The sequence below is a fragment of the Lepisosteus oculatus genome, chromosome 11, assembly GCF_040954835.1.
Source record: "Lepisosteus oculatus isolate fLepOcu1 chromosome 11, fLepOcu1.hap2, whole genome shotgun sequence".
Classification (NCBI taxonomy): domain Eukaryota; kingdom Metazoa; phylum Chordata; class Actinopteri; order Semionotiformes; family Lepisosteidae; genus Lepisosteus; species Lepisosteus oculatus.
Window position 1 is genome coordinate 27,499,228 of NC_090706.1, and position 26,527 is coordinate 27,525,754.

Consider the following 26,527-nt stretch of genomic DNA (forward strand, 5'->3'; position numbering starts at 1 on the left):
TGTTTAAGGACAAAAATGATATTTAGGAAAAGCGTTATTTCAGTGATATCTTCAAAAAAAAATTCTTCCATATTTTGGTACTCTGCATTGCTCAAAAAGGAAATGTGGCTGAAATTGCCCTATAGGGAAAAGTTTGAAAAAACCATTATTACATCTCACTATCTTACTGTTGTCTTTGAACACACATGCATGTTAACATAGAAAGACCAAATTTAGGCGGGTTTTCGTCTCTAATCCCAGTTAAGCCTTAAACTATGCTCATTGAGATCACCATCCAGCACAACATTTCCAATAATAGAATACTTGTTCCAGCATGGAATTTTTCCTTTCTTGGTACGTTCTCCTTAGTATGGTGTGCTCATTAACCATTCCTGACAAATATTTTCTATCAGTGAAGTATATTTTGCAGTCAAGTGACTGGAATATTGCATTAATTCTTTGGTGGAGATCTGAACCCTAACCCTAACCAGTGCAAACACAAACCTAGGGTTAGGGTTAGAACTCCAGCAAAACGTAGATACTTTTTGATGGCATGGCTGTGTTTTAGGACAGAAATGATATTTAGGAAAAGCGTTATTTCAGTGATATCTTCAAAAAAAAAATTCTTCCATATTTTGGTACTCTGCATTGCTCAAAAAGGAAATGTGGCTGAAATTGCCCTATTGGGAAAAGTTTGAAAAAACCATTATTACATCTCACTATCTTACTGTTGTCTTTGAACACACATGCATGTTAACATAGAAAGACCAAATTTAGGCGGGTTTTCGTCTCTAATCCCAGTTAAGCCTTAAACTATGCTCATTGAGATCACCATCCAGCACAACATTTCCAATAATAGAATACTTGTTCCAGCATGGAATTTTTCCTTTCTTGGTACGTTCTCCTTAGTATGGTGTGCTTGCTTAACCATTCCTGACAAATATTTTCTATCAGGGAAGTATATTTTGCAGTCAAGTGACTGGAATATTGCATTAATTCTTTGGAGGAGATCTGAACCCTAACCCTAACCAGTGCAAACACAAACCTAGGGTTAGGGTTAGAACTCCAGCAAAACGTAGATACTTTTTGATGGCATGGCTGTGTTTTAGGACAGAAATGATATTTAGGAAAAGCGTTATTTCAGTGATATCTTCAAAAAAAAATTCTTCCATATTTTGGTACTCTGCATTGCTCAAAAAGGAAATGTTGCTGAAATTGCCCTAAAGGGAAAAGTTTGAAAAAACCATTATTAGATCCCACTATCTTACTGTTGTCTTTGAACACACATGCATGTTAACATAGAAAGACCAAATTTAGGCGGGTTTTCGTCTCTAATCCCAGTTAAGCCTTAAACTATGCTCATTGAGATCACCATCCAGCACAACATTTCCAATAATAGAATACTTGTTCCAGCATGGAATTTTTCCTTTCTTGGTACGTTCTCCTTAGTATGGTGTGCTTGCTTAACCATTCCTGACAAATATTTTCTATCAGTGAAGTATATTTTGCAGTCAAGTGACTGGAATATTGCATTAATTCTTTGGTGGAGATCTGAACCCTAACCCTAACCAGTGCAAACACAAAGCTAGGGTTAGGGTTAGAATTCCAGCAAAACGTAGATACTTTTTGATGGCATGGCTGTGTTTAAGGACAAAAATGATATTTAGGAAAAGCGTTATTTCAGTGATATCTTCAAACAAAAATTCTTCCATATTTTGGTACTCTGCATTGCTCAAAAAGGAAATGTGGCTGAAATTGCCCTATAGGGAAAAGTTTGAAAAAACCATTATTTCATCTCACTATCTTACTGTTGTCTTTGAAAACATATGCATATTAACACAGAAAGACCAAATTTAGGCGGGTTTTCGACTCTAATCCCAGTTAAGCCTGAAAAAATGCTCTTTGAGATCACCATCCAGCACAACATTTCCGATAGTAGAATTCTTGTTCCATCATGGAATTTTTCCTTTCTTGGTATGTTCTCCTTAATATGGTGTGCTTGCTTAAGCATTCCTGACAAATATTTTCTATCAGGGAAGTATATTTTGCAGTCAAGTGAGTGGAATATTGCATTAATTCTTTGGAGGAGATCTGAACCCTAACCCTAACCAGTGCAAACACAAACCTAGGGTTAGGGTTAGAACTCCAGCAAAACGTAGATACTTTTTGATGGCATGGCTGTGTTTTACGACAGAAATGATATTTAGGAAAAGCGTTATTTCAGTGATATCTTCAAAAAAAAATTCTTCCATATTTTGGTACTCTGCATTGCTCAACAAGGAAATGTTGCTGAAATTGCCCTAAAGGGAAAAGTTTGAAAAAACTATTATTAGATCTCACTATCTTACTGTTGTCTTTGAACACACATGCATATTAACACAGAAAGACCAAATTTAGGCGGGTTTTCGTCTCTAATCCCAGTTAAGCCTTAAACTATGCTCATTGAGATCACCATCCAGCACAACATTTCCGATAATAGAATACTTGTTCCAGCATGGAATTTTTCCTTTCTTGGTACGTTCTCCTTAGTATGGTGTGCTTGCTTAACCATTCCTGACAAATATTTTCTATCAGTGAAGTATATTTTGCAGTCAAGTTACTGGAATATTGCATTAATTCTTTGGAGGAGATCTGAACCCTAACCCTAACCAGTGCAAACACAAACCTAGGGTTAGGGTTAGAACTCCAGCAAAACGTAGATACTTTTTGATGGCATGGCTGTGTTTTAGGACAGAAATGATATTTAGGAAAAGCGTTATTTCAGTGATATCTTCAAAAAAAAATTATTCCATATTTTGGTACTCTGCATTGCTCAAAAAGGAAATGTGGCTGAAATTGCGCTATAGGGAAAAGTTTGAAAAAACCATTATTACATCTCACTATCTTACTGTTGTCTTTGAAAACACATGCATATTAACACAGAAAGACCAAATTTAGGCGGGTTTTCGACTCTAATCCCAGTTAAGCCTGAAACTATGCGCTTTGAGATCAACATCCAGCACAACATTTCCGATAGTAGAATTCTTGTTCCAGCATGGAATTTTTCCTTTCTTGGTACGTTCTCCTTAGTATGGTGTGCTTGCTTAACCATTCCTGACAAATATTTTCTATCAGTGAAGTATATTTTGCAGTCAAGTGACTTGAATATTGCATTAATTCTTTGGAGGAGATCTGAACCCTAACCCTAACCAGTGCAAACACAAAGCTAGGGTTAGGGTTAGAATTCCAGCAAAACGTAGATACTTTTTGATGGCATGGCTGTGTTTAAGGACAAAAATGATATTTAGGAAAAGCGTTATTTCAGTGATATCTTCAAAAAAAAATTCTTCCATATTTTGGTACTCTGCATTGCTCAAAAAGGAAATGTGGCTGAAATTGCCCTATAGGGAAAAGTTTGAAAAAACCATTATTACATCTCACTATCTTACTGTTGTCTTTGAACACACATGCAAGTTAACATAGAAAGACCAAATTTAGGCGGGTTTTCGACTCTAATCCCAGTTAAGCCTGAAACTATGCTCATTGAGATCACCATCCAGCACAACATTTCCGATAGTAGAATACTTGTTCCAGCATGGAATTTTTCCTTTCTTGGTACGTTCTCCTTAGTATGGTGTGCTTGCTTAACCATTCCTGACAAATATTTTCTATCAGTGAAGTATATTTTGCAGTCAAGTGACTGGAATATTGCATTAATTCTTTGGAGGAGATCTGAACCCTAACCCTAACCAGTGCAAACACAAAGCTAGGGTTAGGGTTAGAATTCCAGCAAAACGTAGATACTTTTTGATGGCATGGCTGTGTTTAAGGACAAAAATGATATTTAGGAAAAGCGTTATTTCAGTGATATCTTCAAAAAAAAATTCTTCCATATTTTGGTACTCTGCATTGCTCAAAAAGGAAATGTGGCTGAAATTGCCCTATAGGGAAAAGTTTGAAAAAACCATTATTACATCTCACTATCTTACTGTTGTCTTTGAAAACACATGCATATTAACACAGAAAGATCAAATTTAGGCGGGTTTTCGACTCTAATCCCAGTTAAGCCTGAAACTATGCTCTTTGAGATCACCATCCAGCACAACATTTCCGATAGTAGAATTCTTGTTCCATCATGGAATTTTTCCTTTCTTGGTATGTTCTCCTTAATATGGTGTGCTTGCTTAAGCATTCCTGACAAATATTTTCTATCAGGGAAGTATATTTTGCAGTCAAGTGAGTGGAATATTGCATTAATTCTTTGGAGGAGATCTGAACCCTAACCCTAACCAGTGCAAACACAAAGCTAGGGTTAGGGTTAGAATTCCAGCAAAACATAGATACTTTTTGATGGCATGGCTGTGTTTAAGGACAAAAATGATATTTAGGAAAAGCGTTATTTCAGTGATATCTTCAAAAAAAAATTCTTCCACATTTTGGTACTCTGCATTGCTCAAAAAGGAAATGTGGCTGAAATTGCCCTATAGGGAAAAGTTTGAAAAAACCATTATTACATCTCACTATCTTACTGTTGTCTTTGAAAACACATGCATATTAACACAGAAAGATCAAATTTAGGCGGGTTTTCGACTCTAATCCCAGTTAAGCCTGAAACTATGCTCTTTGAGATCACCATCCAGCACAACATTTCCGATAGTAGAATTCTTGTTCCAGCATGGAATTTTTCCTTTCTTGGTACGTTCTCCTTAATATGGTGTGCTTGCTTAATCATTCCTGACAAATATTTTCTATCAGTGAAGTATATTTTGCAGTCAAGTGAGTGGAATATTGCATTAATTCTTCTTAGGAGATCTCAACCCTAACCCTAACCAGTGCAAACACAAAGCTAGGGTTAGGGTTAGAATTCCAGCAAAACGTAGATACTTTTTGATGGCATGGCTGTGTTTAAGGACAAAAATGATATTTAGGAAAAGCGTTATTTCAGTGATATCTTCAAACAAAAATTCTTCCATATTTTGGTACTCTGCATTGCTCAAAAAGGAAATGTGGCTGAAATTGCCCTATAGGGAAAAGTTTGAAAAAACCATTATTACATCTCACTATCTTACTGTTGTCTTTGAACACACATGCATGTTAACATAGAAAGACCAAATTTAGGCGGGTTTTCGACTCTAATCCCAGTTAAGCCTGAAACTATGCTCTTTGAGATCACCATCCAGCACAACATTTCCGATAGTAGAATTCTTGTTCCATCATGGAATTTTTCCTTTCTTGGTACGTTCTCCTTAGTATGGTGTGCTTGCTAAACCATTCCTGACAAATATTTTCTATCAGTGAAGTATATTTTGCAGTCAAGTGACTGGAATATTGCATTAATTCTTTGGTGGAGATCTGAACCCTAACCCTAACCAGTGCAAACACAAAGCTAGGGTTAGGGTTAGAATTCCAGCAAAACGTAGATACTTTTTGATGGCATGGCTGTGTTTAAGGACAAAAATGATATTTAGGAAAAGCGTTATTTCAGTGATATCTTCAAAAAAAAATTATTCCATATTTTGGTACTCTGCATTGCTCAAAAAGGAAATGTGGCTGAAATTGCCCTATAGGGAAAAGTTTGAAAAAACCATTATTACATCTCACTATCTTACTGTTGTCTTTGAACACACATGCATGTTAACATAGAAAGACCAAATTTAGGCGGGTTTTCGTCTCTAATCCCAGTTAAGCCTTAAACTATGCTCATTGAGATCACCATCCAGCACAACATTTCCGATACTAGAATACTTGTTCCAGCATGGAATTTTTCCTTTCTTGGTACGTTCTCCTTAGTATGGTGTGCTTGCTTAACCATTCCTGACAAATATTTTCTATCAGTGAAGAATATTTTGCAGTCAAGTGACTGGAATATTGCATTAATTCTTTGGTGGAGATCTGAACCCTAACCTTAACCAGTGCAAACACAAAGCTAGGGTTAGGGTTAGAATTCCAGCAAAACGGAGATACTTTTTGATGGCATGGCTGTGTTTAAGGACAAAAATGATATTTAGGAAAAGCGTTATTTCAGTGATATCTTCAAACAAAAATTCTTCCATATTTTGGTACTCTGCATTGCTCAAAAAGGAAATGTGGCTGAAATTGCCCTATAGGGAAAAGTTTGAAAAAACCATTATTACATCTCACTATCTTACTGTTGTCTTTGAACACACATGCATGTTAACATAGAAAGACCAAATTTAGGCGGGTTTTCGACTCTAATCCCAGTTAAGCCTGAAACTATGCTCTTTGAGATCACCATCCAGCACAACATTTCCGATAATAGAATACTTGTTCCAGCATGGAATTTTTCCTTTCTTGGTACGTTCTCCTAAGTATGGTGTGCTTGCTTAACCATTCCTGACAAATATTTTCTATCAGTGAAGTATATTTTGCAGTCAAGTGACTGGAATATTGCATTAATTCTTTGGTGGAGATCTGAACCCTAACCCTAACCAGTGCAAACACAAAGCTAGTGTTAGGGTTAGAATTCCAGCAAAACGTAGATACTTTTTGATGGCATGGCTTTGTTTAAGGACAAAAATGATATTTAGGTAAAGCGTTATTTCAGTGATATCTTCAAACAAAAATTCTTCCATATTTTGGTACTCTGCATTGCTCAAAAAGGAAATGTGGCTGAATTTGCCCTATAGGGAATAGTTTGAAAAAACCATTATTACATCTCACTATCTTACTGTTGTCTTTGAACACACATGCATGTTAACATAGAAAGACCAAATTTAGGCGGGTTTTCGTCTCTAATCCCAGTTAAGCCTTAAACTATGCTCATTGAGATCACCATCCAGCACAACATTTCCAATAATAGAATACTTGTTCCAGCATGGAATTTTTCCTTTCTTGGTACGTTCTCCTTAGTATGGTGTGCTTGCTTAACCATTCCTGACAAATATTTTCTATCAGTGAAGTATATTTTGCAGTCAAGTGACTTGAATATTGCATTAATTCTTTTTAGGAGATCTGAACCCTAACCCTAACCAGTGCAAACACAAAGCTAGGGTTAGGGTTAGAATTCCAGCAAAACGTAGATACTTTTTGATGGCATGGCTGTGTTTAAGGACAAAAATGATATTTAGGAAAAGCGTTATTTCAGTGATATCTTCAAAAAAAAATTCTTCCATATTTTGGTACTCTGCATTGCTCAAAAAGGAAATGTGGCTGAAATTGCCCTATAGGGAAAAGTTTGAAAAAACCATTATTACATCTCACTATCTTACTGTTGTCTTTGAACACACATGCAAGTTAACATAGAAAGACCAAATTTAGGCGGGTTTTCGACTCTAATCCCAGTTAAGCCTGAAACTATGCTCATTGAGATCACCATCCAGCACAACATTTCCGATAGTAGAATACTTGTTCCAGCATGGAATTTTTCCTTTCTTGGTACGTTCTCCTTAGTATGGTGTGCTTGCTTAACCATTCCTGACAAATATTTTCTATCAGTGAAGTATATTTTGCAGTCAAGTGACTGGAATATTGCATTAATTCTTTGGAGGAGATCTGAACCCTAACCCTAACCAGTGCAAACACAAAGCTAGGGTTAGGGTTAGAATTCCAGCAAAACGTAGATACTTTTTGATGGCATGGCTGTGTTTAAGGACAAAAATGATATTTAGGAAAAGCGTTATTTCAGTGATATCTTCAAAAAAAAATTCTTCCATATTTTGGTACTCTGCATTGCTCAAAAAGGAAATGTGGCTGAAATTGCCCTATAGGGAAAAGTTTGAAAAAACCATTATTACATCTCACTATCTTACTGTTGTCTTTGAAAACACATGCATATTAACACAGAAAGATCAAATTTAGGCGGGTTTTCGACTCTAATCCCAGTCAAGCCTGAAACTATGCTCTTTCAGATCACCATCCAGCACAACATTTCCGATAGTAGAATTCTTGTTCCATCATGGAATTTTTCCTTTCTTGGTATGTTCTCCTTAATATGGTGTGCTTGCTTAAGCATTCCTGACAAATATTTTCTATCAGGGAAGTATATTTTGCAGTCAAGTGAGTGGAATATTGCATTAATTCTTCTTAGGAGATCTCAACCCTAACCCTAACCAGTGCAAACACAAAGCTAGGGTTAGGGTTAGAATTCCAGCAAAACGTAGATACTTTTTGATGGCATGGCTGTGTTTAAGGACAAAAATGATATTTAGGAAAAGCGTTATTTCAGTGATATCTTCAAACAAAAATTCTTCCATATTTTGGTACTCTGCATTGCTCAAAAAGGAAATGTGGCTGAAATTGCCCTATAGGGAAAAGTTTGAAAAAACCATTATTACATCTCACTATCTTACTGTTGTCTTTGAACACACATGCATGTTAACATAGAAAGACCAAATTTAGGCGGGTTTTCGACTCTAATCCCAGTTAAGCCTGAAACTATGCTCTTTGAGATCACCATCCAGCACAACATTTCCGATAGTAGAATTCTTGTTCCATCATGGAATTTTTCCTTTCTTGGTACGTTCTCCTTAGTATGGTGTGCTTGCTAAACCATTCCTGACAAATATTTTCTATCAGTGAAGTATATTTTGCAGTCAAGTGACTGGAATATTGCATTAATTCTTTGGTGGAGATCTGAACCCTAACCCTAACCAGTGCAAACACAAAGCTAGGGTTAGGGTTAGAATTCCAGCAAAACGTAGATACTTTTTGATGGCATGGCTGTGTTTAAGGACAAAAATGATATTTAGGAAAAGCGTTATTTCAGTGATATCTTCAAAAAAAAATTATTCCATATTTTGGTACTCTGCATTGCTCAAAAAGGAAATGTGGCTGAAATTGCCCTATAGGGTAAAGTTTGAAAAAACCATTATTACATCTCACTATCTTACTGTTGTCTTTGAACACACATGCATGTTAACATAGAAAGACCAAATTTAGGCGGGTTTTCGTCTCTAATCCCAGTTAAGCCTTAAACTATGCTCATTGAGATCACCATCCAGCACAACATTTCCGATACTAGAATACTTGTTCCAGCATGGAATTTTTCCTTTCTTGGTACGTTCTCCTTAGTATGGTGTGCTTGCTTAACCATTCCTGACAAATATTTTCTATCAGTGAAGAATATTTTGCAGTCAAGTGACTGGAATATTGCATTAATTCTTTGGTGGAGATCTGAACCCTAACCCTAACCAGTGCAAACACAAAGCTAGGGTTAGGGTTAGAATTCCAGCAAAACGGAGATACTTTTTGATGGCATGGCTGTGTTTAAGGACAAAAATGATATTTAGGAAAAGCGTTATTTCAGTGATATCTTCAAACAAAAATTCTTCCATATTTTGGTACTCTGCATTGCTCAAAAAGGAAATGTGGCTGAAATTGCCCTATAGGGAAAAGTTTGAAAAAACCATTATTACATCTCACTATCTTACTGTTGTCTTTGAACACACATGCATGTTAACATAGAAAGACCAAATTTAGGCGGGTTTTCGACTCTAATCCCAGTTAAGCCTGAAACTATGCTCTTTGAGATCACCATCCAGCACAACATTTCCGATAATAGAATACTTGTTCCAGCATGGAATTTTTCCTTTCTTGGTACGTTCTCCTAAGTATGGTGTGCTTGCTTAACCATTCCTGACAAATATTTTCTATCAGTGAAGTATATTTTGCAGTCAAGTGACTGGAATATTGCATTAATTCTTTGGTGGAGATCTGAACCCTAACCCTAACCAGTGCAAACACAAAGCTAGTGTTAGGGTTAGAATTCCAGCAAAACGTAGATACTTTTTGATGGCATGGCTGTGTTTAAGGACAAAAATGATATTTAGGTAAAGCGTTATTTCAGTGATATCTTCAAACAAAAATTCTTCCATATTTTGGTACTCTGCATTGCTCAAAAAGGAAATGTGGCTGAATTTGCCCTATAGGGAATAGTTTGAAAAAACCATTATTACATCTCACTATCTTACTGTTGTCTTTGAACACACATGCATGTTAACATAGAAAGACCAAATTTAGGCGGGTTTTCGTCTCTAATCCCAGTTAAGCCTTAAACTATGCTCATTGAGATCACCATCCAGCACAACATTTCCAATAATAGAATACTTGTTCCAGCATGGAATTTTTCCTTTCTTGGTACGTTCTCCTTAGTATGGTGTGCTTGCTTAACCATTCCTGACAAATATTTTCTATCAGTGAAGTATATTTTGCAGTCAAGTGACTTGAATATTGCATTAATTCTTTGGAGGAGATCTGAACCCTAACCCTAACCAGTGCAAACACAAAGCTAGGGTTAGGGTTAGAATTCCAGCAAAACGTAGATACTTTTTGATGGCATGGCTGTGTTTAAGGACAAAAATGATATTTAGGAAAAGCGTTATTTCAGTGATATCTTCAAAAAAAAATTCTTCCATATTTTGGTACTCTGCATTGCTCAAAAAGGAAATGTGGCTGAAATTGCCCTATAGGGAAAAGTTTGAAAAAACCATTATTACATCTCACTATCTTACTGTTGTCTTTGAACACACATGCATGTTAACATAGAAAGACCAAATTTAGGCGGGTTTTCGTCTCTAATCCCAGTTAAGCCTTAAACTATGCTCATTGAGATCACCATCCAGCACAACATTTCCGATAGTAGAATACTTGTTCCAGCATGGAATTTTTCCTTTCTTGGTACGTTCTCCTTAGTATGGTGTGCTTGCTTAACCATTCCTGACAAATATTTTCTATCAGTGAAGTATATTTTGCAGTCAAGTGACTGGAATATTGCATTAATTCTTTGGAGGAGATCTGAACCCTAACCCTAACCAGTGCAAACACAAAGCTAGGGTTAGGGTTAGAATTCCAGCAAAACGTAGATACTTTTTGATGGCATGGCTGTGTTTAAGGACAAAAATGATATTTAGGAAAAGCGTTATTTCAGTGATATCTTCAAAAAAAAATTCTTCCATATTTTGGTACTCTGCATTGCTCAAAAAGGAAATGTGGCTGAAATTGCCCTATAGGGAAAAGTTTGAAAAAACCATTATTACATCTCACTATCTTACTGTTGTCTTTGAAAACACATGCATATTAACACAGAAAGATCAAATTTAGGCGGGTTTTCGACTCTAATCCCAGTTAAGCCTGAAACTATGCTCTTTGAGATCACCATCCAGCACAACATTTCCGATAGTAGAATTCTTGTTCCATCATGGAATTTTTCCTTTCTTGGTATGTTCACCTTAATATGGTGTGCTTGCTTAAGCATTCCTGACAAATATTTTCTATCAGGGAAGTATATTTTGCAGTCAAGTGAGTGGAATATTGCATTAATTCTTTGGAGGAGATCTGAACCCTAACCCTAACCAGTGCAAACACAAAGCTAGGGTTAGGGTTAGAATTCCAGCAAAACATAGATACTTTTTGATGGCATGGCTGTGTTTAAGGACAAAAATGATATTTAGGAAAAGCGTTATTTCAGTGATATCTTCAAAAAAAAATTCTTCCATATTTTGGTACTCTGCATTGCTCAAAAAGGAAATGTGGCTGAAATTGCCCTATAGGGAAAAGTTTGAAAAAACCATTATTACATCTCACTATCTTACTGCTGTCTTTGAAAACACATGCATATTAACACAGAAAGATCAAATTTAGGCGGGTTTTCGACTCTAATCCCAGTTAAGCCTGAAACTATGCTCTTTGAGATCACCATCAAGCACAACATTTCCGATAGTAGAATTCTTGTTCCAGCATGGAATTTTTCCTTTCTTGGTACGTTCTCCTTAATATGGTGTGCTTGCTTAATCATTCCTGACAAATATTTTCTATCAGTGAAGTATATTTTGCAGTCAAGTGAGTGGAATATTGCATTAATTCTTCTTAGGAGATCTCAACCCTAACCCTAACCAGTGCAAACACAAAGCTAGGGTTAGGGTTAGAATTCCAGCAAAACGTAGATACTTTTTGATGGCATGGCTGTGTTTAAGGACAAAAATGATATTTAGGAAAAGCGTTATTTCAGTGATATCTTCAAACAAAAATTCTTCCATATTTTGGTACTCTGCATTGCTCAAAAAGGAAATGTGGCTGAAATTGCCCTATAGGGAAAAGTTTGAAAAAACCATTATTACATCTCACTATCTTACTGTTGTCTTTGAACACACATGCATGTTAACATAGAAAGACCAAATTTAGGCGGGTTTTCGACTCTAATCCCAGTTAAGCCTGAAACTATGCTCTTTGAGATCACCATCCAGCACAACATTTCCGATAGTAGAATTCTTGTTCCATCATGGAATTTTTCCTTTCTTGGTACGTTCTCCTTAGTATGGTGTGCTTGCTAAACCATTCCTGACAAATATTTTCTATCAGTGAAGTATATTTTGCAGTCAAGTGACTGGAATATTGCATTAATTCTTTGGTGGAGATCTGAACCCTAACCCTAACCAGTGCAAACACAAAGCTAGGGTTAGGGTTAGAATTCCAGCAAAACGTAGATACTTTTTGATGGCATGGCTGTGTTTAAGGACAAAAATGATATTTAGGAAAAGCGTTATTTCAGTGATATCTTCAAACAAAAATTCTTCCATATTTTGGTACTCTGCATTGCTCAAAAAGGAAATGTGGCTGAAATTGCCCTATAGGGAAAAGTTTGAAAAAACCATTATTACATCTCACTATCTTACTGTTGTCTTTGAACACACATGCATGTTAACATAGAAAGACCAAATTTAGGCGGGTTTTCGTCTCTAATCCCAGTTAAGCCTTAAACTATGCTCATTGAGAACACCATCCAGCACAACATTTCCGATACTAGAATACTTGTTCCAGCATGGAATTTTTCCTTTCTTGGTACGTTCTCCTTAGTATGGTGTGCTTGCTTAACCATTCCTGACAAATATTTTCTATCAGTGAAGAATATTTTGCAGTCAAGTGACTGGAATATTGCATTAATTCTTTGGTGGAGATCTGAACCCTAACCCTAACCAGTGCAAACACAAAACTAGGGTTAGGGTTAGAATTCCAGCAAAACGTAGATACTTTTTGATGGCATGGCTGTGTTTAAGGACAAAAATGATATTTAGGAAAAGCGTTATTTCAGTGATATCTTCAAACAAAAATTCTTCCATATTTTGGTACTCTGCATTGCTCAAAAAGGAAATGTGGCTGAAATTGCCCTATAGGGAAAAGTTTGAAAAAACCATTATTACATCTCACTATCTTACTGTTGTCTTTGAACACACATGCATGTTAACATAGAAAGACCAAATTTAGGCGGGTTTTCGACTCTAATCCCAGTTAAGCCTGAAACTATGCTCTTTGAGATCACCATCCAGCACAACATTTCCGATAGTAGAATACTTGTTCCAGTATGGAATTTTTCCTTTCTTGGTACGTTCTCCTTAGTATGGTGTGCTTGCTAAACCATTCCTGACAAATATTTTCTATCAGTGAAGTATATTTTGCAGTCAAGTGACTGGAATATTGCATTAATTCTTTGGTGGAGATCTGAACCCTAACCCTAACCAGTGCAAACACAAAGCTAGGGTTAGGGTTAGAATTCCAGCAAAACGTAGATACTTTTTGATGGCATGGCTGTGTTTAAGGACAAAAATGATATTTAGGAAAAGCGTTATTTCAGTGATATCTTCAAAAAAAAATTATTCCATATTTTGGTACTCTGCATTGCTCAAAAAGGAAATGTGGCTGAAATTGCCCTATAGGGAAAAGTTTGAAAAAACCATTATTACATCTCACTATCTTACTGTTGTCTTTGAACACACATGCATGTTAACATAGAAAGACCAAATTTAGGCGGGTTTTCGTCTCTAATCCCAGTTAAGCCTTAAACTATGCTCATTGAGATCACCATCCAGCACAACATTTCCGATACTAGAATACTTGTTCCAGCATGGAATTTTTCCTTTCTTGGTACGTTCTCCTTAGTATGGTGTGCTTGCTTAACCATTCCTGACAAATATTTTCTATCAGTGAAGAATATTTTGCAGTCAAGTGACTGGAATATTGCATTAATTCTTTGGTGGAGATCTGAACCCTAACCCTAACCAGTGCAAACACAAAGCTAGGGTTAGGGTTAGAATTCCAGCAAAACGAAGATACTTTTTGATGGCATGGCTGTGTTTAAGGACAAAAATGATATTTAGGAAAAGCGTTATTTCAGTGATATCTTCAAACAAAAATTCTTCCATATTTTGGTACTCTGCATTGCTCAAAAAGGAAATGTGGCTGAAATTGCCCTATAGGGAAAAGTTTGAAAAAACCATTATTACATCTCACTATCTTACTGTTGTCTTTGAACACACATGCATGTTAACATAGAAAGACCAAATTTAGGCGGGTTTTCGACTCTAATCCCAGTTAAGCCTGAAACTATGCTCTTTGAGATCACCATCCAGCACAACATTTCCGATAATAGAATACTTGTTCCAGCATGGAATTTTTCCTTTCTTGGTACGTTCTCCTAAGTATGGTGTGCTTGCTTAACCATTCCTGACAAATATTTTCTATCAGTGAAGTATATTTTGCAGTCAAGTGACTGGAATATTGCATTAATTCTTTGGTGGAGATCTGAACCCTAACCCTAACCAGTGCAAACACAAAGCTAGGGTTAGGGTTAGAATTCCAGCAAAACGTAGATACTTTTTGATGGCATGGCTGTGTTTAAGGACAAAAATGATATTTAGGAAAAGCGTTATTTCAGTGATATCTTCAAACAAAAATTCTTCCATATTTTGGTACTCTGCATTGCTCAAAAAGGAAATGTGGCTGAAATTGCCCTATAGGGAAAAGTTTGAAAAAACCATTATTTCATCTCACTATCTTACTGTTGTCTTTGAAAACATATGCATATTAACACAGAAAGACCAAATTTAGGCGGGTTTTCGACTCTAATCCCAGTTAAGCCTGAAAAAATGCTCTTTGAGATCACCATCCAGCACAACATTTCCGATAGTAGAATTCTTGTTCCATCATGGAATTTTTCCTTTCTTGGTATGTTCTCCTTAATATGGTGTGCTTGCTTAAGCATTCCTGACAAATATTTTCTATCAGGGAAGTATATTTTGCAGTCAAGTGAGTGGAATATTGCATTAATTCTTTGGAGGAGATCTGAACCCTAACCCTAACCAGTGCAAACACAAACCTAGGGTTAGGGTTAGAACTCCAGCAAAACGTAGATACTTTTTGATGGCATGGCTGTGTTTTACGACAGAAATGATATTTAGGAAAAGCGTTATTTCAGTGATATCTTCAAAAAAAAATTCTTCCATATTTTGGTACTCTGCATTGCTCAACAAGGAAATGTTGCTGAAATTGCCCTAAAGGGAAAAGTTTGAAAAAACTATTATTAGATCTCACTATCTTACTGTTGTCTTTGAACACACATGCATATTAACACAGAAAGACCAAATTTAGGCGGGTTTTCGTCTCTAATCCCAGTTAAGCCTTAAACTATGCTCATTGAGATCACCATCCAGCACAACATTTCCGATAATAGAATACTTGTTCCAGCATGGAATTTTTCCTTTCTTGGTACGTTCTCCTTAGTATGGTGTGCTTGCTTAACCATTCCTGACAAATATTTTCTATCAGTGAAGTATATTTTGCAGTCAAGTTACTGGAATATTGCATTAATTCTTTGGAGGAGATCTGAACCCTAACCCTAACCAGTGCAAACACAAACCTAGGGTTAGGGTTAGAACTCCAGCAAAACGTAGATACTTTTTGATGGCATGGCTGTGTTTTAGGACAGAAATGATATTTAGGAAAAGCGTTATTTCAGTGATATCTTCAAAAAAAAAATTATTCCATATTTTGGTACTCTGCATTGCTCAAAAAGGAAATGTGGCTGAAATTGCGCTATAGGGAAAAGTTTGAAAAAACCATTATTACATCTCACTATCTTACTGTTGTCTTTGAAAACACATGCATATTAACACAGAAAGACCAAATTTAGGCGGGTTTTCGACTCTAATCCCAGTTAAGCCTGAAACTATGCGCTTTGAGATCAACATCCAGCACAACATTTCCGATAGTAGAATTCTTGTTCCAGCATGGAATTTTTCCTTTCTTGGTACGTTCTCCTTAGTATGGTGTGCTTGCTTAACCATTCCTGACAAATATTTTCTATCAGTGAAGTATATTTTGCAGTCAAGTGACTTGAATATTGCATTAATTCTTTGGAGGAGATCTGAACCCTAACCCTAACCAGTGCAAACACAAAGCTAGGGTTAGGGTTAGAATTCCAGCAAAACGTAGATACTTTTTGATGGCATGGCTGTGTTTAAGGACAAAAATGATATTTAGGAAAAGCGTTATTTCAGTGATATCTTCAAAAAAAAATTCTTCCATATTTTGGTACTCTGCATTGCTCAAAAAGGAAATGTGGCTGAAATTGCCCTATAGGGAAAAGTTTGAAAAAACCATTATTACATCTCACTATCTTACTGTTGTCTTTGAACACACATGCAAGTTAACATAGAAAGACCAAATTTAGGCGGGTTTTCGACTCTAATCCCAGTTAAGCCTGAAACTATGCTCATTGAGATCACCATCCAGCACAACATTTCCGATAGTAGAATACTTGTTCCAGCATGGAATTTTTCCTTTCTTGGTACGTTCTCCTTAGTATGGTGTGCTTGCTTAACCATTCCTGACAAATATTTTCTATCAGTGAAGTATATTTTGCAGTCAAGTGACTGGAATATTGCATTAATTCTTTGGAGGAGATCTGAACCCTAACCCTAACCAGTGCAAACACAAAGCTAGGGTTAGGGTTAGAATTCCAGCAAAACGTAGATACTTTTTGATGGCATGGCTGTGTTTAAGGACAAAAATGATATTTAGGAAAAGCGTTATTTCAGTGATATCTTCAAAAAAAAATTCTTCCATATTTTGGTACTCTGCATTGCTCAAAAAGGAAATGTGGCTGAAATTGCCCTATAGGGAAAAGTTTGAAAAAACCATTATTACATCTCACTATCTTACTGTTGTCTTTGAAAACACATGCATATTAACACAGAAAGATCAAATTTAGGCGGGTTTTCGACTCTAATCCCAGTTAAGCCTGAAACTATGCTCTTTGAGATCACCATCCAGCACAACATTTCCGATAGTAGAATTCTTGTTCCATCATGGAATTTTTCCTTTCTTGGTATGTTCTCCTTAATATGGTGTGCTTGCTTAAGCATTCCTGACAAATATTTTCTATCAGGGAAGTATATTTTGCAGTCAAGTGAGTGGAATATTGCATTAATTCTTTGGAGGAGATCTGAACCCTAACCCTAACCAGTGCAAACACAAAGCTAGGGTTAGGGTTAGAATTCCAGCAAAACATAGATACTTTTTGATGGCATGGCTGTGTTTAAGGACAAAAATGATATTTAGGAAAAGCGTTATTTCAGTGATATCTTCAAAAAAAAATTCTTCCATATTTTGGTACTCTGCATTGCTCAAAAAGGAAATGTGGCTGAAATTGCCCTATAGGGAAAAGTTTGAAAAAACCATTATTACATCTCACTATCTTACTGTTGTCTTTGAAAACACATGCATATTAACACAGAAAGATCAAATTTAGGCGGGTTTTCGACTCTAATCCCAGTTAAGCCTGAAACTATGCTCTTTGAGATCACCATCCAGCACAACATTTCCGATAGTAGAATTCTTGTTCCAGCATGGAATTTTTCCTTTCTTGGTACGTTCTCCTTAATATGGTGTGCTTGCTTAATCATTCCTGACAAATATTTTCTATCAGTGAAGTATATTTTGCAGTCAAGTGAGTGGAATATTGCATTAATTCTTCTTAGGAGATCTCAACCCTAACCCTAACCAGTGCAAACACAAAGCTAGGGTTAGGGTTAGAATTCCAGCAAAACGTAGATACTTTTTGATGGCATGGCTGTGTTTAAGGACAAAAATGATATTTAGGAAAAGCGTTATTTCAGTGATATCTTCAAACAAAAATTCTTCCATATTTTGGTACTCTGCATTGCTCAAAAAGGAAATGTGGCTGAAATTGCCCTATAGGGAAAAGTTTGAAAAAACCATTATTACATCTCACTATCTTACTGTTGTCTTTGAACACACATGCATGTTAACATAGAAAGACCAAATTTAGGCGGGTTTTCGACTCTAATCCCAGTTAAGCCTGAAACTATGCTCTTTGAGATCACCATCCAGCACAACATTTCCGATAGTAGAATTCTTGTTCCATCATGGAATTTTTCCTTTCTTGGTACGTTCTCCTTAGTATGGTGTGCTTGCTAAACCATTCCTGACAAATATTTTCTATCAGTGAAGTATATTTTGCAGTCAAGTGACTGGAATATTGCATTAATTCTTTGGTGGAGATCTGAACCCTAACCCTAACCAGTGCAAACACAAAGCTAGGGTTAGGGTTAGAATTCCAGCAAAACGTAGATACTTTTTGATGGCATGGCTGTGTTTAAGGACAAAAATGATATTTAGGAAAAGCGTTATTTCAGTGATATCTTCAAAAAAAAATTATTCCATATTTTGGTACTCTGCATTGCTCAAAAAGGAAATGTGGCTGAAATTGCCCTATAGGGAAAAGTTTGAAAAAACCATTATTACATCTCACTATCTTACTGTTGTCTTTGAACACACATGCATGTTAACATAGAAAGACCAAATTTAGGCGGGTTTTCGTCTCTAATCCCAGTTAAGCCTTAAACTATGCTCATTGAGATCACCATCCAGCACAACATTTCCGATACTAGAATACTTGTTCCAGCATGGAATTTTTCCTTTCTTGGTACGTTCTCCTTAGTATGGTGTGCTTGCTTAACCATTCCTGACAAATATTTTCTATCAGTGAAGAATATTTTGCAGTCAAGTGACTGGAATATTGCATTAATTCTTTGGTGGAGATCTGAACCCTAACCTTAACCAGTGCAAACACAAAGCTAGGGTTAGGGTTAGAATTCCAGCAAAACGGAGATACTTTTTGATGGCATGGCTGTGTTTAAGGACAAAAATGATATTTAGGTAAAGCGTTATTTCAGTGATATCTTCAAACAAAAATTCTTCCATATTTTGGTACTCTGCATTGCTCAAAAAGGAAATGTGGCTGAATTTGCCCTATAGGGAATAGTTTGAAAAAACCATTATTACATCTCACTATCTTACTGTTGTCTTTGAACACACATGCATGTTAACATAGAAAGACCAAATTTAGGCGGGTTTTCGTCTCTAATCCCAGTTAAGCCTTAAACTATGCTCATTGAGATCACCATCCAGCACAACATTTCCAATAATAGAATACTTGTTCCAGCATGGAATTTTTCCTTTCTTGGTACGTTCTCCTTAGTATGGTGTGCTTGCTTAACCATTCCTGACAAATATTTTCTATCAGTGAAGTATATTTTGCAGTCAAGTGACTTGAATATTGCATTAATTCTTTGGAGGAGATCTGAACCCTAACCCTAACCAGTGCAAACACAAAGCTAGGGTTAGGGTTAGAATTCCAGCAAAACGTAGATACTTTTTGATGGCATGGCTGTGTTTAAGGACAAAAATGATATTTAGGAAAAGCGTTATTTCAGTGATATCTTCAAAAAAAAATTCTTCCATATTTTGGTACTCTGCATTGCTCAAAAAGGAAATGTGGCTGAAATTGCCCTATAGGGAAAAGTTTGAAAAAACCATTATTACATCTCACTATCTTACTGTTGTCTTTGAACACACATGCAAGTTAACATAGAAAGACCAAATTTAGGCGGGTTTTCGACTCTAATCCCAGTTAAGCCTGAAACTATGCTCTTTGAGATCACCATCCAGCACAACATTTCCGATAGTAGAATTCTTGTTCCATCATGGAATTTTTCCTTTCTTGGTACGTTCTCCTTAATATGGTGTGCTTGCTTAATCATTCCTGACAAATATTTTCTATCAGTGAAGTATATTTTGCAGTCAAGTGAGTGGAATATTGCATTAATTCTTCTTAGGAGATCTCAACCCTAACCCTAACCAGTGCAAACACAAAGCTAGGGTTAGGGTTAGAATTCCAGCAAAACGTAGATACTTTTTGATGGCATGGCTGTGTTTAAGGACAAAAATGATATTTAGGAAAAGCGTTATTTCAGTGATATCTTCAAACAAAAATTCTTCCATATTTTGGTACTCTGCATTGCTCAAAAAGGAAATGTGGCTGAAATTGCCCTATAGGGAAAAGTTTGAAAAAACCATTATTACATCTCACTATCTTACTGTTGTCTTTGAGCACACATGCATGTTAACATAGAAAGACCAAATTTAGGCGGGTTTTCGACTCTAATCCCAGTTAAGCCTGAAACTATGCTCTTTGAGATCACCATCCAGCACAACATTTCCAATAATAGAATACTTGTTCCAGCATGGAATTTTTCCTTTCTTGGTACGTTCTCCTTAGTATGGTGTGCTTGCTTAACCATTCCTGACAAATATTTTCTATCAGTGAAGTATATTTTGCAGTCAAGTGACTTGAATATTGCATTAATTCTTTGGAGGAGATCTGAACCCTAACCCTAACCAGTGCAAACACAAAGCTAGGGTTAGGGTTAGAATTCCAGCAAAACGTAGATACTTTTTGATGGCATGGCTGTGTTTAAGGACAAAAATGATATTTAGGAAAAGCGTTATTTCAGTGATATCTTCAAAAAAAAATTCTTCCATATTTTGGTACTCTGCATTGCTCAAAAAGGAAATGTGGCTGAAATTGCCCTATAGGGAAAAGTTTGAAAAAACCATTATTACATCTCACTATCTTACTGTTGTCTTTGAACACACATGCAAGTTAACATAGAAAGACCAAATTTAGGCGGGTTTTCGACTCTAATCCCAGTTAAGCCTGAAACTATGCTCATTGAGATCACCATCCAGCACAACATTTCCGATAGTAGAATACTTGTTCCAGCATGGAATTTTTCCTTTCTTGGTACGTTCTCCTTAGTATGGTGTGCTTGCTTAACCATTCCTGACAAATATTTTCTATCAGTGAAGTATATTTTGCAGTCAAGTGACTGGAATATTGCATTAATTCTTTGGAGGAGATCTGAACCCTAACCCTAACCAGTGCAAACACAAAGCTAGGGTTAGGGTTAGAATTCCAGCAAAACGTAGATACTTTTTGATGGCATGGCTGTGTTTAAGGACAAAAATGATATTTAGGAAAAGCGTTATTTCAGTGATATCTTCAAAAAAAAATTCTTCCATATTTTGGTACTCTGCATTGCTCAAAAAGGAAATGTGGCTGAAATTGCCCTATAGGGAAAAGTTTGAAAAAACCATTATTACATCTCACTATCTTACTGTTGTCTTTGAAAACACATGCATATTAACACAGAAAGATCAAATTTAGGCGGGTTTTCGACTCTAATCCCAGTTAAGCCTGAAACTATGCTCTTTCAGATCACCATCCAGCACAACATTTCCGATAGTAGAATTCTTGTTCCATCATGGAATTTTTCCTTTCTTGGTACGTTCTCCTTAATATGGTGTGCTTGCTTAATCATTCCTGACAAATATTTTCTATCAGTGAAGTATATTTTGCAGTCAAGTGAGTGGAATATTGCATTAATTCTTCTTAGGAGATCTCAACCCTAACCCTAACCAGTGCAAACACAAAGCTAGGGTTAGGGTTAGAATTCCAGCAAAACGTAGATACTTTTTGATGGCATGGCTGTGTTTAAGGACAAAAATGATATTTAGGAAAAGCGTTATTTCAGTAATATCTTCAAACAAAAATTCTTCCATATTTTGGTACTCTGCATTGCTCAAAAAGGAAATGTGGCTGAAATTGCCCTATAGGGAAAAGTTTGAAAAAACCATTATTACATCTCACTATCTTACTGTTGTCTTTGAACACACATGCATGTTAACATAGAAAGACCAAATTTAGGCGGGTTTTCGTCTCTAATCCCAGTTAAGCCTTAAACTATGCTCATTGAGATCACCATCCAGCACAACATTTCCGATACTAGAATACTTGTTCCAGCATGGAATTTTTCCTTTCTTGGTACGTTCTCCTTAGTATGGTGTGCTTGCTTAACCATTCCTGACAAATATTTTCTATCAGTGAAGAATATTTTGCAGTCAAGTGACTGGAATATTGCATTAATTCTTTGGTGGAGATCTGAACCCTAACCTTAACCAGTGCAAACACAAAGCTAGGGTTAGGGTTAGAATTCCAGCAAAACGGAGATACTTTTTGATGGCATGGCTGTGTTTAAGGACAAAAATGATATTTAGGAAAAGCGTTATTTCAGTGATATCTTCAAACAAAAATTCTTCCATATTTTGGTACTCTGCATTGCTCAAAAAGGAAATGTGGCTGAAATTGCCCTATAGGGAAAAGTTTGAAAAAACCATTATTACATCTCACTATCTTACTGTTGTCTTTGAACACACATGCATGTTAACATAGAAAGACCAAATTTAGGCGGGTTTTCGACTCTAATCCCAGTTAAGCCTGAAACTATGCTCTTTGAGATCACCATCCAGCACAACATTTCCGATAATAGAATACTTGTTCCAGCATGGAATTTTTCCTTTCTTGGTACGTTCTCCTAAGTATGGTGTGCTTGCTTAACCATTCCTGACAAATATTTTCTATCAGTGAAGTATATTTTGCAGTCAAGTGACTGGAATATTGCATTAATTCTTTGGTGGAGATCTGAACCCTAACCCTAACCAGTGCAAACACAAAGCTAGTGTTAGGGTTAGAATTCCAGCAAAACGTAGATACTTTTTGATGGCATGGCTGTGTTTAAGGACAAAAATGATATTTAGGTAAAGCGTTATTTCAGTGATATCTTCAAACAAAAATTCTTCCATATTTTGGTACTCTGCATTGCTCAAAAAGGAAATGTGGCTGAATTTGCCCTATAGGGAATAGTTTGAAAAAACCATTATTACATCTCACTATCTTACTGTTGTCTTTGAACACACATGCATGTTAACATAGAAAGACCAAATTTAGGCGGGTTTTCGTCTCTAATCCCAGTTAAGCCTTAAACTATGCTCATTGAGATCATCCAGCACAACATTTCCAATAATAGAATACTTGTTCCAGCATGGAATTTTTCCTTTCTTGGTACGTTCTCCTTAGTATGGTGTGCTTGCTTAACCATTCCTGACAAATATTTTCTATCAGTGAAGTATATTTTGCAGTCAAGTGACTTGAATATTGCATTAATTCTTTGGAGGAGATCTGAACCCTAACCCTAACCAGTGCAAACACAAAGCTAGGGTTAGGGTTAGAATTCCAGCAAAACGTAGATACTTTTTGATGGCATGGCTGTGTTTAAGGACAAAAATGATATTTAGGAAAAGCGTTATTTCAGTGATATCTTCAAAAAAAAATTCTTCCATATTTTGGTACTCTGCATTGCTCAAAAAGGAAATGTGGCTGAAATTGCCCTATAGGGAAAAGTTTGAAAAAACCATTATTACATCTCACTATCTTACTGTTGTCTTTGAACACACATGCAAGTTAACATAGAAAGACCAAATTTAGGCGGGTTTTCGACTCTAATCCCAGTTAAGCCTGAAACTATGCTCATTGAGATCACCATCCAGCACAACATTTCCGATAGTAGAATACTTGTTCCAGCATGGAATTTTTCCTTTCTTGGTACGTTCTCCTTAGTATGGTGTGCTTGCTTAACCATTCCTGACAAATATTTTCTATCAGTGAAGTATATTTTGCAGTCAAGTGACTGGAATATTGCATTAATTCTTTGGAGGAGATCTGAACCCTAACCCTAACCAGTGCAAACACAAAGCTAGGGTTAGGGTTAGAATTCCAGCAAAACGTAGATACTTTTTGATGGCATGGCTGTGTTTAAGGACAAAAATGATATTTAGGAAAAGCGTTATTTCAGTGATATCTTCAAAAAAAAATTCTTCCATATTTTGGTACTCTGCATTGCTCAAAAAGGAAATGTGGCTGAAATTGCCCTATAGGGAAAAGTTTGAAAAAACCATTATTACATCTCACTATCTTACTGTTGTCTTTGAAAACACATGCATATTAACACAGAAAGATCAAATTTAGGCGGGTTTTCGACTCTAATCCCAGTTAAGCCTGAAACTATGCTCTTTGAGATCACCATCCAGCACAACATTTCCGATAGTAGAATTCTTATTCCATCATGGAATTTTTCCTTTCTTGGTATGTTCTCCTTAATATGGTGTGCTTGCTTAAGCATTCCTGACAAATATTTTCTATCAGGGAAGTATATTTTGCAGTCAAGTGAGTGGAATATTGCATTAATTCTTTGGAGGAGATCTGAACCCTAACCCTAACCAGTGCAAACACAAAGCTAGGGTTAGGGTTAGAATTCCAGCAAAACATAGATACTTTTTGATGGCATGGCTGTGTTTAAGGACAAAAATGATATTTAGGAAAAGCGTTATTTCAGTGATATCTTCAAAAAAAAATTCTTCCATATTTTGGTACTCTGCATTGCTCAAAAAGGAAATGTGGCTGAAATTGCCCTATAGGGAAAAGTTTGAAAAAACCATTATTACATCTCACTATCTTACTGTTGTCTTTGAAAACACATGCATATTAACACAGAAAGATCAAATTTAGGCGGGTTTTCGACTCTAATCCCAGTTAAGCCTGAAACTATGCTCTTTGAGATCACCATCAAGCACAACATTTCCGATAGTAAAATTCTTGTTCCAGCATGGAATTTTTCCTTTCTTGGTACGTTCTCCTTAATATGGTGTGCTTGCTTAATCATTCCTGACAAATATTTTCTATCAGTGAAGTATATTTTGCAGTCAAGTGAGTGGAATATTGCATTAATTCTTCTTAGGAGATCTCAACCCTAACCCTAACCAGTGCAAACACAAAGCTAGGGTTAGGGTTAGAATTCCAGCAAAACGTAGATACTTTTTGATGGCATGGCTGTGTTTAAGGACAAAAATGATATTTAGGAAAAGCGTTATTTCAGTGATATCTTCAAACAAAAATTCTTCCATATTTTGGTACTCTGCATTGCTCAAAAAGGAAATGTGGCTGAAATTGCCCTATAGGGAAAAGTTTGAAAAAACCATTATTACATCTCACTATCTTACTGTTGTCTTTGAACACACATGCATGTTAACATAGAAAGACCAAATTTAGGCGGGTTTTCGACTCTAATCCCAGTTAAGCCTGAAACTATGCTCTTTGAGATCACCATCCAGCACAACATTTCCGATAGTAGAATTCTTGTTCCATCATGGAATTTTTCCTTTCTTGGTACGTTCTCCTTAGTATGGTGTGCTTGCTAAACCATTCCTGACAAATATTTTCTATCAGTGAAGTATATTTTGCAGTCAAGTGACTGGAATATTGCATTAATTCTTTGGTGGAGATCTGAACCCTAACCCTAACCAGTGCAAACACAAAGCTAGGGTTAGGGTTAGAATTCCAGCAAAACGTAGATACTTTTTGATGGCATGGCTGTGTTTAAGGACAAAAATGATATTTAGGAAAAGCGTTATTTCAGTGATATCTTCAAACAAAAATTCTTCCATATTTTGGTACTCTGCATTGCTCAAAAAGGAAATGTGGCTGAAATTGCCCTATAGGGAAAAGTTTGAAAAAACCATTATTACATCTCACTATCTTACTGTTGTCTTTGAACACACATGCATGTTAACATAGAAAGACCAAATTTAGGCGGGTTTTCGTCTCTAATCCCAGTTAAGCCTTAAACTATGCTCATTGAGAACACCATCCAGCACAACATTTCCGATACTAGAATACTTGTTCCAGCATGGAATTTTTCCTTTCTTGGTACGTTCTCCTTAGTATGGTGTGCTTGCTTAACCATTCCTGACAAATATTTTCTATCAGTGAAGAATATTTTGCAGTCAAGTGACTGGAATATTGCATTAATTCTTTGGTGGAGATCTGAACCCTAACCCTAACCAGTGCAAACACAAAGCTAGGGTTAGGGTTAGAATTCCAGCAAAACGTAGATACTTTTTGATGGCATGGCTGTGTTTAAGGACAAAAATGATATTTAGGAAAAGCGTTATTTCAGTGATATCTTCAAACAAAAATTCTTCCATATTTTGGTACTCTGCATTGCTCAAAAAGGAAATGTGGCTGAAATTGCCCTATAGGGAAAAGTTTGAAAAAACCATTATTACATCTCACTATCTTACTGTTGTCTTTGAACACACATGCATGTTAACATAGAAAGACCAAATTTAGGCGGGTTTTCGACTCTAATCCCAGTTAAGCCTGAAACTATGCTCTTTGAGATCACCATCCAGCACAACATTTCCGATAGTAGAATACTTGTTCCAGTATGGAATTTTTCCTTTCTTGGTACGTTCTCCTTAGTATGGTGTGCTTGCTAAACCATTCCTGACAAATATTTTCTATCAGTGAAGTATATTTTGCAGTCAAGTGACTGGAATATTGCATTAATTCTTTGGTGGAGATCTGAACCCTAACCCTAACCAGTGCAAACACAAAGCTAGGGTTAGGGTTAGAATTCCAGCAAAACGTAGATACTTTTTGATGGCATGGCTGTGTTTAAGGACAAAAATGATATTTAGGAAAAGCGTTATTTCAGTGATATCTTCAAAAAAAAATTATTCC